The following is a 16,569-nucleotide window of genomic DNA, read 5'->3' on the forward strand; positions in this document are numbered from 1 at the left end:
ACTGTCTACAAAGCTCGACTTGTCGCAAAAGGGTTTCGGCAAGTTCAAGGGGTTGACTACGATGAGACCTTCTCACCCGTAGCAATGCTTAAGTCTGTCCGAATCATGTTAGCAATTGCCGCATTTTATGATTATGAAATTTGGTAGATGGATGTAAAAACTGCATTCCTGAATGGATTTCTAGAAGAAGAGTTGTATATGATGCAAACGGAAGGTTTTGTCGATCCAAAGGGAGCTAACAAAGTGTGCAAGCTCCAGCGATCCATTTATGGACTAGTGCAAGCCTCTCGGAGTTGGAATAAACGCTTTGATAGTGTGATCAAAGCATTTGGTTTTATACAGACTTTCGGAGAAGCCAGTATTTACAAGAAAGTGAGTGGGAGCTCTGTAGCATTTCTGATATTGTATGTGGATGACATATTACTGATTGGAAATCATATAGAATTTCTGGATAGCATAAAGGGATACTTGAATAAGAGTTTTTCAATGAAAGACCTCGGTGAAGCTGCTTACATATTGGGCATTAAGATCTATAGAGATAGATCAAGACGCTTAATTGGACTTTCACAAAGCACATACCTTGACAAAGTTTTGAAGAAGTTCAAAATGGATCAAGCAAAGAAAGGGTTCTTGCCTGTGTTACAAGGTGTGAAGTTGAGTAAGACTCAATGCCCGACCACTGCAGAAGATAGAGAGAAAATGAAAGATGTTCCCTATGCTTCAGCCATAGGCTCTATCATGTATGCAATGCTGTGTACCAGACCTGATGTGTGCCTTGCTATAAGTTTAGCAGGGAGGTACCAAAGTAATCCAGGAGTGGATCACTGGACAGCGGTCAAGAACATCCTGAAGTACCTAAAAAGGACTAAGCATATGTTTCTCGTATATGGAGGTGACAAAGAGCTCATCGTAAACGGTTATGTTGATGCAAGCTTTGACACTGATCCGGACGATTATAAATCGCAAACCGGATACGTGTTTACATTAAACGGTGGAGCTGTCAGTTGGTGCAGTTCTAAACAAAGCGTCGTGGCGGGATCTACATGTGAAGCGGAGTACATAGCTGCTTTGGAAGCAACAAACGAAGGAGTCTGGATGAAGGAGTTCATATCCGATCTAGGTGTCATACCTAGTGCATCGGGTCCAATGAAAATCTTTTGTGACAATACTGCTGCAATTGCCTTGGCAAAGGAATCCAGATTTCACAAAAGAACCAAGCACATCAAGAGATGCTTCAATTCCATCCGGGATCTAGTCCAAGTGGGAGACATAGAGATTTGCAAGATACATACGGATCTGAATGTAGCAGACCCGTTGACTAAGCCTCTTCCACGAGCAAAACATGATCAGCACCAAGGCTCCATGGGTGTTAGAATCATTACTGTGTAATCTAGATTATTGACTCTAGTGCAAGTGGGAGACTGAAGGAAATATGCCCTAGAGGCAATAATAAAGTTATTATTTATTTCCTTATATCATGATAAATGTTTATTATTCATGCTAGAATTGTATTAACCGGAAACAAAATACATGTGTGAATACATAGACAAACAAAGTGTCACTAGTATGCCTCTACTTGACTAGCTCGTTAATCAAAGATGGTTGTGTTTCCTAACCATAGACAAAGAGTTGTTATTTGATTAACGGGATCATATAATTAGTTGAATGATCTGATTGACATGACCCATTCCATTAGCTTAGCACCCGATCGTTTAGTATGTTGCTATTGCTTTCTTCATGACTTATACATGTTCCTATGACTATGAGATTATGCAACTCCTGTTTACCGGAGGAACACTTTGTGTGCTACCAAACGTCACAACGTAACTGGGTGATTATAAAGGAGCTCTACAGGTGTCTCCAAAGGTACATGTTGGGTTGGCGTATTTCGAGATTAGGATTTGTAAATCCGTTTGACGGAGAGGTATCTCTGGGCCCTCTCGGTAATACACATCACATAAGCCTTGCAAGCATTGCAACTAATGTGTTAGTTGTGAGATCATGTATTACGGAACGAGTAAAGAGACTTGCCAGTAACGAGATTGAACTAGGTATTGGATACCGACGATCGAATCTCGGGCAAGTAACATACCGATGACAAAGGGAACAACGTATGTAGTTATGCGGTCTGACCGATAAAGATATTCGTAGAATATGTAGGAGCCAATATGGGCATCTAGGTCCCGCTATTGGTTATTGACCGGAGACGTGTCTCGGTCATGTCTACATTGTTCTCGAACCGTAGGGTCCGCACGCTTAAAGTTACGATGACTGTTTCATTATGAGTTTATGTATTTTGATGTACCGAAGGTTGTTCAGAGTCCCGGATGTGATCACGGACATGACGAGGAGTCTCAAAATGGTCGAGACATAAAGATCGATATATTGGAAGCCTATATTTGGACATCGGAATCGTTCCGGGTGAAATCAGCATTTTACCGGAGTACCGGGGGGTTACCGGAACCCCCCCAGGGGTTATTGGGCCTACATGGGCCTTGAGGGAGAAGAGAGAAGGAGGCAGGAGGTGGCCGCGCGCCCCTCCCCTTCCTAGTCCGAATAGGACAAGGGAAGGGGGGCGGCGCCCCCCCTTTCCTCCCCCTCTTCCTCCTCTTTCCCCCCTTCTCCTTCTCCAACTAGGAAAGAAGGGAGTCCTACTCCCGGTGGGAGTAGGACTCCCCCTGGCGCGCCCCTCCTTGGCCGGCCGCCCCCTCCCCTTGGCTCCTTTATATACGGGGGCAGGGGGCACCCTAGGACACACAAGTTGATCTTCGTGATTGTTCCTTAGCCGTGTGCGGTGCCCCCCTCCACGATATTACACCTCGATCATATTGTAGCGGTGCTTAGGTGAAGCCCTGCGACGGTTAAACATCAAGATCGTCACCACGCTGTCGTGCTGACGAAACTCCTCCCCGAAGCTTTGCTGGATCGGAGCCCGGGGTGCGTCATCGAGCTGTACGTGTGTCAAGAACTCGGAGGTGCCGGAGTAACGGCGCTTGGATCGGTTGGACCGGGAAGACGTACGACTACTTCCTCTACGTTGCGTCAACGCTTCCGCTTTGGTCTATGTGGGTACGTAGACAAGACTCTCCCCTCTCGTTGCTATGCATCACCATGATCTTGCGTGTGCGTAGGAATTTTTTTGAAATTACTACGTTCCCCAACACCTCCACTGAAGAAATTCAAGAAGGTCAAGGTTCCTTCCTTGGTGGCCAGCTCATATTCTTCATCGCGCGACACCGACGAAAATGAAGACTTGGACGACACTGCGGTAGGCCCTTCCACGACAAACGACCCCAACAACGCTGGCGCTCCTTCATCAACTTGATATTCTTTAGGGGCGTTAGTCCTCATATTCGATCCTTTTGGTCATTTGATGACAAAGGGGGAGAATTTTGAGTTAGTCTTCAAGCAGGTCTTTCTATATGGGCGTTTTTTTTGTTAAGTTACAACTCTCGTTCTTCTGAGACTTTATTGGATCGAGTTGTAAACTTAAACCCGATGGTGCTCTAATACTTTTGATATGTGTTTCTACATGCTTATTCCTCATATATGCTAACGCACGCATGCTGAATTACATCAGTCACCATATTTCATCATGCATTTCAAATTCTTCATTACGATATGTCAAATGCGTGTATGAATTACAAGATATAGGGGGAGATCTCCATGATTCTACTCTTCAAGTGTGCAATGCTTCAAAAGCAAATACCTCACCATGCACATATTCAGGGGGTTCTACTATATCTTGCAATCAAATTCCTCAATATCAGTATTTACACTTCATATGTTTATCCCCGTTGAAAACTTAACCTATATTGTCATCAATCACCAAAAAGGGGGAGATTGTAAGTGCATCTAGTGCCCCTTAGTGATTTTGGTGTATTGAAGACTTATAGGTTAAGGGACTAATGCGTTTGTGAGTGTACACAGGTCTATAAGTCTATGAGGAGTTTGATATTTATAGGGAAAGTCGACCCCTAAAAATGAAGTTCTTCGACTGAAGACTTTGGATTTCTGAAGACTTTCTAAAGACTTTGAAAGTGAAGAAATTGGTGTGACCTTGAAGACTTGGTATTCATTTGAGGAACATGAAGCGTGAAGACTTTTGTTTTCGTAGTTTCATTTTCTCTTTCTTGAGTCATAGGAAACACCGTAATGTTAAAGGGGGTCGAGGAAATACTAAGGAAACATTTCCATGTGATGCTCAACTCAAAATCCTACACCTATCAATCCCTTCGAGTGAAACCATTGGAAATCTCATACAGTCCAGTCATATTCTTCAGTGACAGAGAAGAAGTTCTTCTGGTCTTTGAGGAATTTGTTCTGACTGAGGAGTTAGGAATTCGCTGGTGCGGATTACCTATACAGTGAGGAACATGATAGCCCTGAGGATTTTGCTACTCAAAATGCCGACCGTTGATGTGCTATGAGTCAGCTGTCCCAAAATATCTATCCACCTAACGGTCATATCATTGAAGGGCATTTATGTCTTATCATGTCGGGCTGCTCCCTAGGCTATAAATAGCCGCCCCCTTCAACCACCAGCTGGTTGGCTGCTCCGAGAGAAACTGACACTTGTCATTTGAGAGCAACCCATCCTCCGAGGACTTTGAGCGAAAATCATCAAGTGAGGAAAACCCAAACCCAAACACCTACAAACCCCAAGTGATTGAGCATCACTGAAGAGATTGATCCTGCGTGGATCCGACGCTTGTTACCTTTGAAGACTGTGCTTCTTCCAGACAGTTAGGCGTCATGGTCTAGAGCATCCAAGAGGAATTGTGGATCACCGAGTGACCAAGTTTGCGAAGGTTCGGAAGTCACCTGAAGACTTACCACGAGTGATTGGGCGAGGTCTGTGTGACCTTAGCTCAAGGGGAATACGGTGAGGATTGAGTGTCCTGAGCTGCGTGTTCAGACTGGGTGTCCGGGACTATGTGTCCTCGAGTTTAAATACTCAGCCGCTCCAACCAGATGTACAACTGAGACAGTAGTTGGAACTGGTCTACCAAATCATTGTCTTCACTAACCCAACTGGTTCTATTTCTTCAACTCATTCATTTCCTCATAACTATGTTGTCTACTTGTTCATATCTGTGTTTGACTGGAGACTTTCACAATTTCCTCAGTTCAATTTCTTCAGTCTGTTTGTCTTCATCTTGTGTTATCATGTGTCTACGCTTTCAGTACTCTGTGCTTGTCCTCATTTCATCATGATGACTATGCGTGTCTTCTGTTATGTTTACTTCTGAGTACTTATTCCGCTGCTAGTAGTTCTTCACCAAGGAATTTCCTCATTGGCAAATTCCATAGTGAAGAATTCATAAAAATCGCCTATTCACCCGCCCTCTAGTCGATATAACACACTTTCAATTGGTATCAGAGTAAGGTACTCCCTTGTTCTGTGTGATTTTGGTTTAACCGCCTAGAGTTTTAGTTATGTCGACCGCAGGTATGATCAAGGTCTCTGTTGGGTGTCCTACCTTCGATGGGACGGACTACCCCTATTGGAAGAATAAGATGTGAATGCATCTTGAAGCAATTGATAACGATCTCTGGTATGTTGTGGAAAATGGTGTTCCCTCAGTCACACCTTCTCTAAATGCTGCTGATGTGAAGAGATTCAAGAAACTCGATTCTCAAGCAAAGAATATCATATGTGGCCATCTGAGCAAAGGACAGTATGGAAGAGTGAGTGCTTTGGAAACTGCTAAGCTTATCTGGGATAGACTGTCCAAAGTGAATGAAGGAGTCTCAAGATAGCGTGACTCTCGAGTTGATATTCTTCGCAATCTCTTCAACCGCTTCGAAAGACTCGACAATGAAAATGTTCAACAAACCTTCGATCGCCTCACTGACATCTCAAATGAGCTTCAAGCACTTGGTGCCACTGACATCACCGACCATGAGGTGGTGAAGAAATTGTTGAGATCACTTAATTCCTCATTTGACACTCTAGCATTGATGATACAAGAATGTGCTGATTACAAGTCACTTGATCCCGCTGATATTCTCGAGAGGCTAAATACTCATGAGTTCCAACTTGCTGAAAAAAGAGATCTCTATGGTTCGAGCTATGGCAGATCACGTGCACTGAAGGCCAAGGCAGTATCTGAGTCCGAAGATGAAGACTCTGGTAGCAGCCTTGGTGATCCTGAAGAACTAAGTCATGAGCTAGCACTGCTTGTGAAGAAGTTCCAAAAGTTCTCAAGACGTGGTCGCTTTGGAAGACCCTCAAGGAGCAATGGTTCCTCATCCAGTGACTACAAGAGGAGGCTCTGTCACAAATGCAAGAAACCTAGACATTACATTCAAGATTGTCCTCAGTGGGAAAACGAATCAAAGAGGAAGAAATACAAGGATTACAGTTCTGATGATGCGAAGAAAAAGAAGAAATCCACAAAATCTTCATCATCAAAATCCTCAAAGTCTTCATCTCACAAGAAGAGCAGCTCCAAAAAGGCTCGGGCATTCATTGGCAAGGAAATTGACTCTGAGGCTGAATCTGAAGAAAATGAGGAGGAAGAGGGATCTAAGGAATCTGAATCCGGTGTGGCAAGCCTAGCCCTCGCTGCTGCATTTGTCAGCAAGTCTATCTTCAACTCTGAAGAAAATGGCCTCACCAACAAGGCTGATGAAGGCAATGATGACTACGCTTCATGGCAAAGGGTGCCAAGGATGATCAACCCAAATCCACTGAGTGGGTCCTGGATAGTGGATGTACAAATCACATGACTGGTGACAAGAATCTATTGACGGATGCTCCATTATCTCCGTCGCATCTGAAGCATATCATCTTTGGCGACAAAGGCAAAAGTCAGGTATTGGGTCTAGGTAAGGTTGCGATCACAAAGGATCAACACATCGACAAAGTCATGCTTGTCGAGTCCTTAGGATACAACCTCATGTCTGTCTCAATGCTTTGCGATCTTGATATGGTTGTTGTCTTTGGCAAGTACCGTTGTGTTATGGTTATGGAAGCTGACAATTCCAAAGTCTTCGAAGGCTTTAGGAGAGGAGATCTGTATATTTTTGATTTCTCTACAGGACCACAACCAGCCGTGTGTCTACTTGCAAAAGCTTCAGAAGGCTGGCTCTGGCATCGATGACTTGGTCATGCAGGCATGAGGAATCTGCACACGCTTGCGGAGAAGAAGCATGTCATCGGCATCGAGAATGTCAAATTTCTCAAGGATCACCTATGTGGGGCCTGTGAAGCTGGGAAGATGACAAAGGCTAAGCATCCAGCAAAGACTATCATGACCACCACTCGTCCATTTGAATTGCTTCAGATGGATCTCTTCGGTCCTAATCATTATTCTGCTGTTTGAAATGATGCATCTCAATATGGCTTTGTTATTGTTGATGATTACTCTCGATACACATGGGCACACATTGTTACTTACAAACATGAAGTGCAGGAAGTCTTCAAACGATTTTCCTCGAGGGCTTCAACCAACTTTGGTGTGAAGATCAAGCACATCAGAAGTGACAATGGAACTGAGTTCAAGAATTCTGGTCTAGATGACTACCTTGATGAACTTGGTATTACTCATGAGTTATCTGCTCCTTGTACTCCTCAGCAGAACGGTGTCGTGGAGCGCAAGAACAGGACTCTTGCTGAGATGGCTCGCACTATGCTTGATGAATACAAAACGCCTCGTCGTTTCTGGATTGAGGCAATTGATACTATGTGTCACATCATCAACAGAGTATATCTTCACAAATTCTTCAAGAAGACTGCCTATGAACTCCTCACCGATAAGAAACCCAATGTAAGTTATTTCAAAGTCTTCGGTGCTAAATGTTGGATTAGAGATCCTCATCACAACTCAAAATTTGCACCAAAAGCACATGAAGGTTTTATGCTTGGTTACGGAAAGGACTCGCACACCTACAGAGTCTTCAACAACGTTCTTCACAAGGTTGTTGAAACTGTAGATGTGCGGTTCGATGAAACTAATGGCTCGCAAAGAGAGCACCTACCTACTATGATAGATGAACCAGCACCTCAGGAAACTATCAAGTTCAAGGCTACTAAGGATGTCATTCCTACTGAAGAATCTGCTGAAGAATTCATTCCAGAACATGAAGAACGTCGAGCTAATGCACCTGAAGAAAATACTGAAGAAAATGGTGTTGAAGAGAATGCTGATCAAATTCCTCAACGACAACCAGCTCATCCTCGCATTGCAAAATAAGTGCAAGTTGAAAAGATCATCAATGACATCAAAGCGCCAGGTCCTCTCACACGCTCAAAAGCTTCACATTTATCTAACTTTTGTGGGCACTATGCTTTTGTCTCTATCACAGAGCCCACTAAGGTAGATGAAGCATTTCTGGAGCCTGAGTGGATTTAGGCCATGCAAGAAGAACTACATCAGTTCGAGCTCAACAATGTCTGGGAACTGGTCAAATGTCCAGATCCTCGCAAGCACAATATCATTGGCACAAAGTGGACCTACCGCAACAAGCAATATGAAAATGGCCTTGTGGTGAGGAATAAGGCACAACTCGTAGCTCAAGGCTACACACAGGTTGAAGGAATTGATTTCGATGAAACTTTTGCACCTGTTGCTAGACTTGAGGCTATTCGCATGTTACTTGCTTATGCTAACCATCATGATATCACTTTATATCAAATGGATGTGAAAAGTGCATTCCTCAATGGTAAGCTTGAGGAAGAAGTATATGTTGCTCAACCCCCAGGTTTTGAAGATCCAAAGAATCCTGAGAAAGTCTTCAGACTCAACAAGGCCCTCTATGGCCTCAAGCAGGCCCCACGGGCGTGGTATGATACCTTGAAGGAATTCTTCATGAAGAAAGGCTTAAAACCTGGTTCACTCGATCCTACTCTTTTCACTAATCTTATAATGGTGAATTGTTTGTGTGCCAAGTATATGTTGATGATATTATATTTGGCTGTACTGACCAACGTTATAGTGATGAATTTGCCTACATGATGAGTGAAGAATATCAAATGTCTATGATGGGAGAACTAAAATTCTTCTTAGATCTTCAAATTTGTCAACAACGCAATGGCATATTCATATCTCAGGAGAAATACCTCAAGGATGTACTGAGGAAATTCAGCATGCAAGATTGCAAAGGCGTCAAAATTCCAATGCCCACAAATGGCCATATGTGCACTGATGAAAATGGTATTGACTTTGATCATAAGGTATACCGCTCCATGATTGGTTCTTTATTGTACTTATGTGCATCTAGGCCATATATAATGCTTAGTGTTTGCATGTGTGCCCGATTTCAAGCTACACCGAAGGAATCACACCATAAGGCTGTGAAGCATATTCTTCGATATCTAGTCACACACTAACACTTGGATTATGGTACCCCAAGGGCTCGGATTTTGATCTCATTGGATATTCTGACTCTGACTATGCTGGTGATCGTGTGAACCGCAAGTCAACATCTGGTACATGTCATTTCCTCGGACGATCTTTGGTCTGTTGGTCCTCGAAGAAACAGAACTGCGTATCACTATCTACTGCTGAAGCTGAGTATATTGTCGCTGGTTCTTGCTGTGCTTAATTGCTATGGATGAAGCAAACTCTCAAGGACTACAGCGTCAACATGAAGAATGTGCCTCTCTTCTGTGACAGTGAGAGTGCCATCAAGATTGCACACAACCCAGTTCAGCACTCGAAGACTAAGCACATTCAGATTCGTCATCATTTTCTTCGTGATCATGTGTTGAAGGGCGACATTTCTATTGAACATGTGAAGACTAAAGAACAGCTAGCCGATGTCTTCACAAAGCCCTTGGATGAGAAGAGATTTAGCAAGTTGCGGTGTGGGCTAAACATCCTAGAATCTTCGAATGTTCTCTGAAAAGGACACTCATCCTAACACTTATGCAAAATTGATGACTTAGATGTGCAACACATGAAGAAATGTTTTTCTTCAATCAATGAAGAATAACACTCTAAGTGTGAAGAAATTAACGAAGAATTTGATTCTCAGAACCCTATGACAATTGTACGCGGTGTCTGAAATCATCATTCTTATACGGTGGGTCACGCCACCACCAAAAGTTGAAATTCCTCAGTTGTTCAAATCTTCAACTTTGCATTGTCTTCACTGTTTCCGTTCTTCTTCTTCATTGGCTATATAGCTATATCTTCAAGTTGGTTTTTCTGCTTAGTGAATGTGATCGGACCCTTCCCCCTCTATGCTATACTCAACCCAATCTGTTCACAAATTCTTCATGTGCGTTCTATTTGAAACTCGTTCAAAATCTTCACTGTGTCCTTGTCAGCTGAAGAAATTGCGAATGGAACTTTTAACTTATCTTATCCAATTTTTGGCTTTGCCACTCAAACCAGTCTGCATCCCACGACATACTTATCCACTCACCCACGATCTAACACGATCTCCACTCCTCAGTACATGGGTGACACATGTCATGCGAATGAGAAGGGTCAGGGGCACGTTCGTCCAAATTCTTCGGGCAAACGGTTTTCACCATGGCTATAAATACCCTCTCCCCTTCCTCACTTCTTTTACTCCGCTCGACCTATCTCCAGCTCGAGCTTCTCAAACCCTAGCGTCGCCGCTACTTCATCATCGCCGGTGAGGAAAAGCTTCACTCCCTCGACCTCGTCGCTGCCGTACTCGCGCAGCCGCGGAAATCTTCACTCCACCACCATCGTAGCCGTCTTCCTCCGCCGAGTTAGGGCATGGAAGATCTACACAGACGAACTTCACCTATCCATCTCTCAGTTCGTCGTGTTCTTCATCCAGGGTAATTAAAAGTTACTTTTACTACCCTCTTTGATTCGAATGTTTTCTACAAAATCTTCAAAAGTGTTTTTCTTCAAATCCTCACACACTAAAACACCTCACATATCATCTGTTCTTGATTCGTTTCTGTAAGCTATGTTTTTCTTCAAGATTCCTCAAATGTGTGGATTTTTGATCTACACATCTCTGGAACCTAAGACAAAGAACGCTTAGTGAAATTCTTCAAGACTCATCTGGTCAAATTCCTCAAACTTGTTCTTTTTACAAAACCTTCTGAGAACGCATATGACCTCTCCAAATTCCTCGCAACTATACTCTGTTCATAGGTACTCATGTCAGCTGCTGAATCTCTAGGTTCTCATCAAGTTAACTCATTTGCAGCGTTCCTTGAAGAAAATTTGCATACTTCTTCAGAAAATTCAATTGCTCAAATTCCTCAACTAAAGAAAATGGTTGACGGTAAGAAGCCACGGAAAGGAGGAAAGAGGGCTGAGGTCAACACAGCGTTTGAAATCCCTGATGACATATACAAGGATTACTGCACTCCTGATGAGGCCAAGTTTGGAAAAGAGGACAAAAATCAGCGCAAGGTGCGCATACAGAGGATAGAAAGGAGATGGGCAAGAGAGTGGAGGGAGTACAGGTATGTTACTCCCAAGGACATGAAGAAATTCACACTCAATCCTCCATGCTCAAGACCTCCATTGGCACCTGGCGAAATAGCTGATCCCACCAGCCTCAAGCATGGTGAGGATTATCCTGATGAATGGGCCAAGCGCCAAGCCAAGTTGGCTAAACAAGCCAAAGAAGCTGTGAGGAAATTCAACAAAGACTCTACTGGTACTACTGCCGCTGAGGCCTCTGTCAAGCCTAAGAAGGCCATGTCAAAGAAGCCTGTGCACAAGCCAAGTGCTTCTCCTTCAGTGGTTTCAAGGCCAAGTTCCTCAGCAATGCCCTCACGGCCAGAATCTTCAAAACCCTCAAGGCCAACTTCTCATGTTCCTTACAAGTCCTCAGCTGTTCCAGCAAAGTCCTCTGCACCTGTGCATCTCGCCATGTGTCAAAGGACCACAGGTGTCTCAATTGCCTCAGGAGCTTCAGCTAGTTCCTCAGCTGCTCCAAATTCTTCAACGGGACCCTCTCTACTGAAGAAAAAGGCCACTGCTGGACGAGGTCCTCGCCCTAGTCCTCAGAAGAAGCAGGTCGCCTTCCAAGAGCCGTCTGAAGATGAACTTGCTGAAATCATCAGAGACAGGCAAGTCAGGGACGCTAGAGCCAAGGGAACAAATGTGCCACTGCTTTTGGATCCCAAGTTGATCCTCGAATACATTGATGTTTGGCACAAGGACCCCAACACTCCCATACCTGACTTCAAGCTGACTCCTGCCAAAGTCACATGCTGACCCACTTCATTCAGGAAGAAAAATGGAAATTTGAGAAGGCCAGGCAGATCAAGAAAGCGTAGTACAAGAAGGAGCGCTATCTGAAGAAAAATGTTGTCTCTATGACAACTGAAGAACTTGTCGCTGTTCAAACTGAGATCAAGAAACTCAGTGATGAATTTGACGCATACCGCGCTGATTGGCTTGGAGCCAAGGTGTGTTTTATGAAACCTGCTGATAACTTCACCTCAAATGTTGCAGCCCCAACGCAACAGGAAGTTCCTCAGGCTAAAGCATATGCTCAGCCGACTGAAGAACATGCCAGCACCGCTGATGAAAATCAGGCTGATGAAGAAAATGTGAGTTCCAGGGCTGATGACTGCATACCAGCCGCTGAAGAAATTGCCAGGGCATCCACTAGTGGTGCACCTGAAGAAAATGAAGAATTCAAGGCAACTGCATTAGTTGTGCCTGAAGAAAATCAACCAGATACGTCTGCTCCTCCTGCACCTACACCAACTCCGATCCTTCCATCTGCATCAGATGTGAAGAAAACCAAGGCTGCAGAGCAGATTGATGAAGAAATTGAAGTGGATGAGATCCCTTCAACACCTGTCATTTCCTCGCCTCTGCCTCAGTTCACTGCTGAAGAGGCTGGCGTTGAAGAAATGGAAGATGAAGATGTGGATGTTGGCTGCTCCACACCAATGATGAGTGATGAATTCTAGGAAAGTCAGCATCCAAACTCTCCAATGTTCACACCGTTGCAGCAAATACCTCAGTCCCCTGCACAAACTGTTCAAATGGGCTCTGAAGAAACTCACCCCACTTCATATGTACGTGAAGAAATTCCAGCCACTAGTGCTGAAGAAACTGCTGCTGCTGAACATCTGAAGACGCAGACTGCCACTGAAGAGGAACCAGAAATTCCTCAGCCTGAAGAACCTGTGATTAAGATTCCTAAGGTCGTGATGCAACTCACTGACACTCCTCTACCCAAGCCAAAGGATCCATTCTCCAGGAAGCAAAAGTTCAAGGCTGATGATTTCTTCGGCGAGCACGTATTCTTCGAAGACTACAACCCTTATAACTCTGCTCGCATTAGGAAGAGGCATTTCTGGATAGCCAGCCAAGCCAATTTCTATTCCTCAGTGATGTTTAACAAAAACAAAATCTTCTACCATGAGCACATTCCTCACGTGGATATGGAATCTCTGCCGTGCTTCATGCCAGTCCTCAGTGTTCTTCACGACGCTGGACTATTAAACTTCTGTTCTGACATATGTGATTGGAATGAAGAACTGATTCTTCAATTTTATGCGACGCTGCACATCACAGGAGATTCTGAAGATGTGAATTCATGGGTGCTGGACTGGATGTCTAAAAACACTCACTACACAACACCAGCTACTGAATTGCTTCATGCCTTACCACTTAGTCCTCCCCTTGAAGAAGCTCGTTGCATTTACAGTGAACCTGAGCTTACAAATCACTAAATGCAAATTCTGATGAAACCTTTGAAGCCAGGTCAGGCCCCACGAACCAAATTCCTCGTGAAGGAATTACTTTATGTGCCCAGAACTGTCCATCACATTCTAACGAGGACAATGAGTCCCATCAAAGGCCATGACTCATCTGATGAGGAAATTGTTGGCATCATGAAGAATCTAGTATTCAATATCGTCCATGCCATTCCTGTCAATTATCACGATTTCTTCATGAGGACTCTGGCAAATGTCGCACTTTCTCCGTTTGAGCTGAAGCCTTATGCACCTTGGATTATGAGATTCCTCAGGACAAGGTCTTCACTCAACTACAAAGCTGATTTTCAGAATCACCTCAGCTACTTGCCCCCGATTGAAGTCTTCAAGTAGACCTATTCGTCAGTTGATGAAAAGGGCAAGGCACCCGCTGTTATAGATGAAGGCATTCGTCCATTGGATGGACAGTTTCGCAAAGCTGCATCTTATTCCACCAATGATGACTCTGCCACACATGACTCTGCCAATGCACCCAAGTCTACTCCTGAAGCCACTGCTCCTCGTGTGATGACTGATCGTGAGCTTCTACTTAGTCTTCACCAGAAGGTGGATCGAAATCATAAATGGGTTAAGCGTTAGTTTGGTTCATTTCTTCACAACATGACTGCTGCACACAATGTAGTGAAGAAAAACCATTACTACCTCCATGAAGTTTTCGGTCGCACCTGGGCCATTCTGTCACATCTGTATGGTGAAGAAGATCTAAAGAAAATGGGTCTCAAGGAAGATTTTGACTTGTCTGCACCTCCACCAAAGAAATTCAAGAAGGTCAAGGTTCCTTCCTTGGTGGCCAGCTCATATTCTTCACTACAAGAAATATGTCAACTTATGACCTTCTGTCAGTGACCCTCGAAGAATTGGTCATAAATCTATGACCATTTTAGACCAATTCGTCAAAAGCTGTTCAGGAGGCTCCAAACCCTAAACCATTGCGACCATTTTGGTCAGAAAGGTCGTAATTTCCTTACACGAAATGGTCACAAAGCAAACAGTGCTAGTCCGCTGCCTTATTTCTAGCTGATCATGACCAATATAGATGGTCATAGCCTTGTAGATTGTGGTGGGTTGTGATGACTAGGCGCCATCTCATCAGTTTTGCCTATGTGTCATGTCCATGTGGCAGTTTTTGCCCTAGGTTGTGAAGCAACCTATATTTCTATCATTCCCAAAATTCCCAAAAAAATCCCATAAATTATTTGGGTCATATCTTCATCAAATATGTAAAAAATCCTTCCTTGCCTAGTTCAAAACTAATTCAACAATATTCATTTTCCTATTATGTTCACAACAACACTTTATGAAGGAAGTGCTATTTATATATTCTTGATTGCCCTAGCAATTTTTGGGCACTCTTTCCTATCCAAATCATTACCGCATGACAAAATTCAGCTCCATTTGCCTAGCAAATCTTCCTCGGGAAATTTCCAAAGTTTTTGTCCACCTAGAAGCATTGTGAAGGAAGTACCTTTTTATATCTCTAAATGACATGAAATTTATACAGTTCCTTCATATGCCCAAATTATCACCCTCCTCCAAATTGCAGCTCAGTCAAATCATCTATGTGAGCCCAGGTTCAATTTATATTTTATGGCCAAATTGGCACGTTGCAAAGCAAGTGTTATATACACCCCTCCTATTACCCTCAAACTTTTCGGGCACTCTTCCATACCCAAATCATTGCCACATGATAATATTCAGCTCAATTTTCCTACTAAATCTTTCTCGGGAAATTTCCAAAGTTTCTACCTCGAGAGAAGCTTTGTGAAGTAAGTACTATCTAGGCTTACCCAAATGATCTGAAAATTTACCAGCGCATGACCATACCTAAGTAACTTACCTACACAAATTTTGAGCTCATTTCATTCATCCAATCTCTCTCACTAGTTTTCCCAAGTTTCTGTCCATAGAAGAGCATTGTGAAGGAAGTACTACTTTGGCATGTCCAAATGGTATCAATTTTCTACAATGCTTTCCTATGCCCAAAAAACCATCCTCCACAAAATTTCAGCTCAATCCATTCATTATTTTGAGCCCAGCTTCAACATTCATATTTTTGTCCAGCATGGTACTTTGCAAAGCAAGTACCACCTAGGATCCTCCTTTTGAGCTAAAAATTTGTGAAGACATTCTCCTTAGTAGATGATCATCCTCAGCCAAAACTCACGCCCATTGGCCATGTGCATTTCCCGTACCGCTAATCAAACACTTGGCTGCTAATTCATGTTTGAGCATCGATCGGTCTCCTCGTGAGAATCTTATGTTGTAATTTTCTTCCTAGCACCAACCTGGGGAGTGCTCAACCCACTAGACATGCCTAGGCCCCAGAACACATGGCAACATTACGGTCACGCGGTGACCATGCGACGGGCATGCGAGTTTACGCGCTCTAGAGTTGGGGCCCTCGGCCACCGCCCAAACCTCGACGTATCGCCAACAAACCATGTATTTATGATTAAATAGGTCCTTATGTAACTATAAATGATTTTTGGAAAAAATAAATAGTAAACTATGAGGCAGCTGCAGTTCAAATTTGACCCGCTTCCACCTGAATCGGCGGAAATTTGTCTTTTTCACGAGAGGTGGATCAAAAATTTTTACACCCAACCATTTTGTCAATTATGCATTAAATATGGCCTAGTATTTTACAAAAATGATTTGGTCCAATTTTGGAACAATTATTTGGTAGTTCCTTCACAAAAAAACCTCCTTTCGGGCACTCGAAAAATGGAAAATGGTCTTTTCGTCCAACGAAAATGAAAACTTCCCTTAGGCAACATTGTTTGACATTCCAATATGCACCCTTGTGCACAATATGAGATCATTTGAACAAACTATGCCATGAATGTGGCCATAAGATTGATCATTTGGCTTGAAAGCCAAGA

Source organism: Triticum urartu, chromosome 6 (assembly GCF_003073215.2).
Source record: "Triticum urartu cultivar G1812 chromosome 6, Tu2.1, whole genome shotgun sequence".
NCBI classification, from domain to species: domain Eukaryota; kingdom Viridiplantae; phylum Streptophyta; class Magnoliopsida; order Poales; family Poaceae; genus Triticum; species Triticum urartu.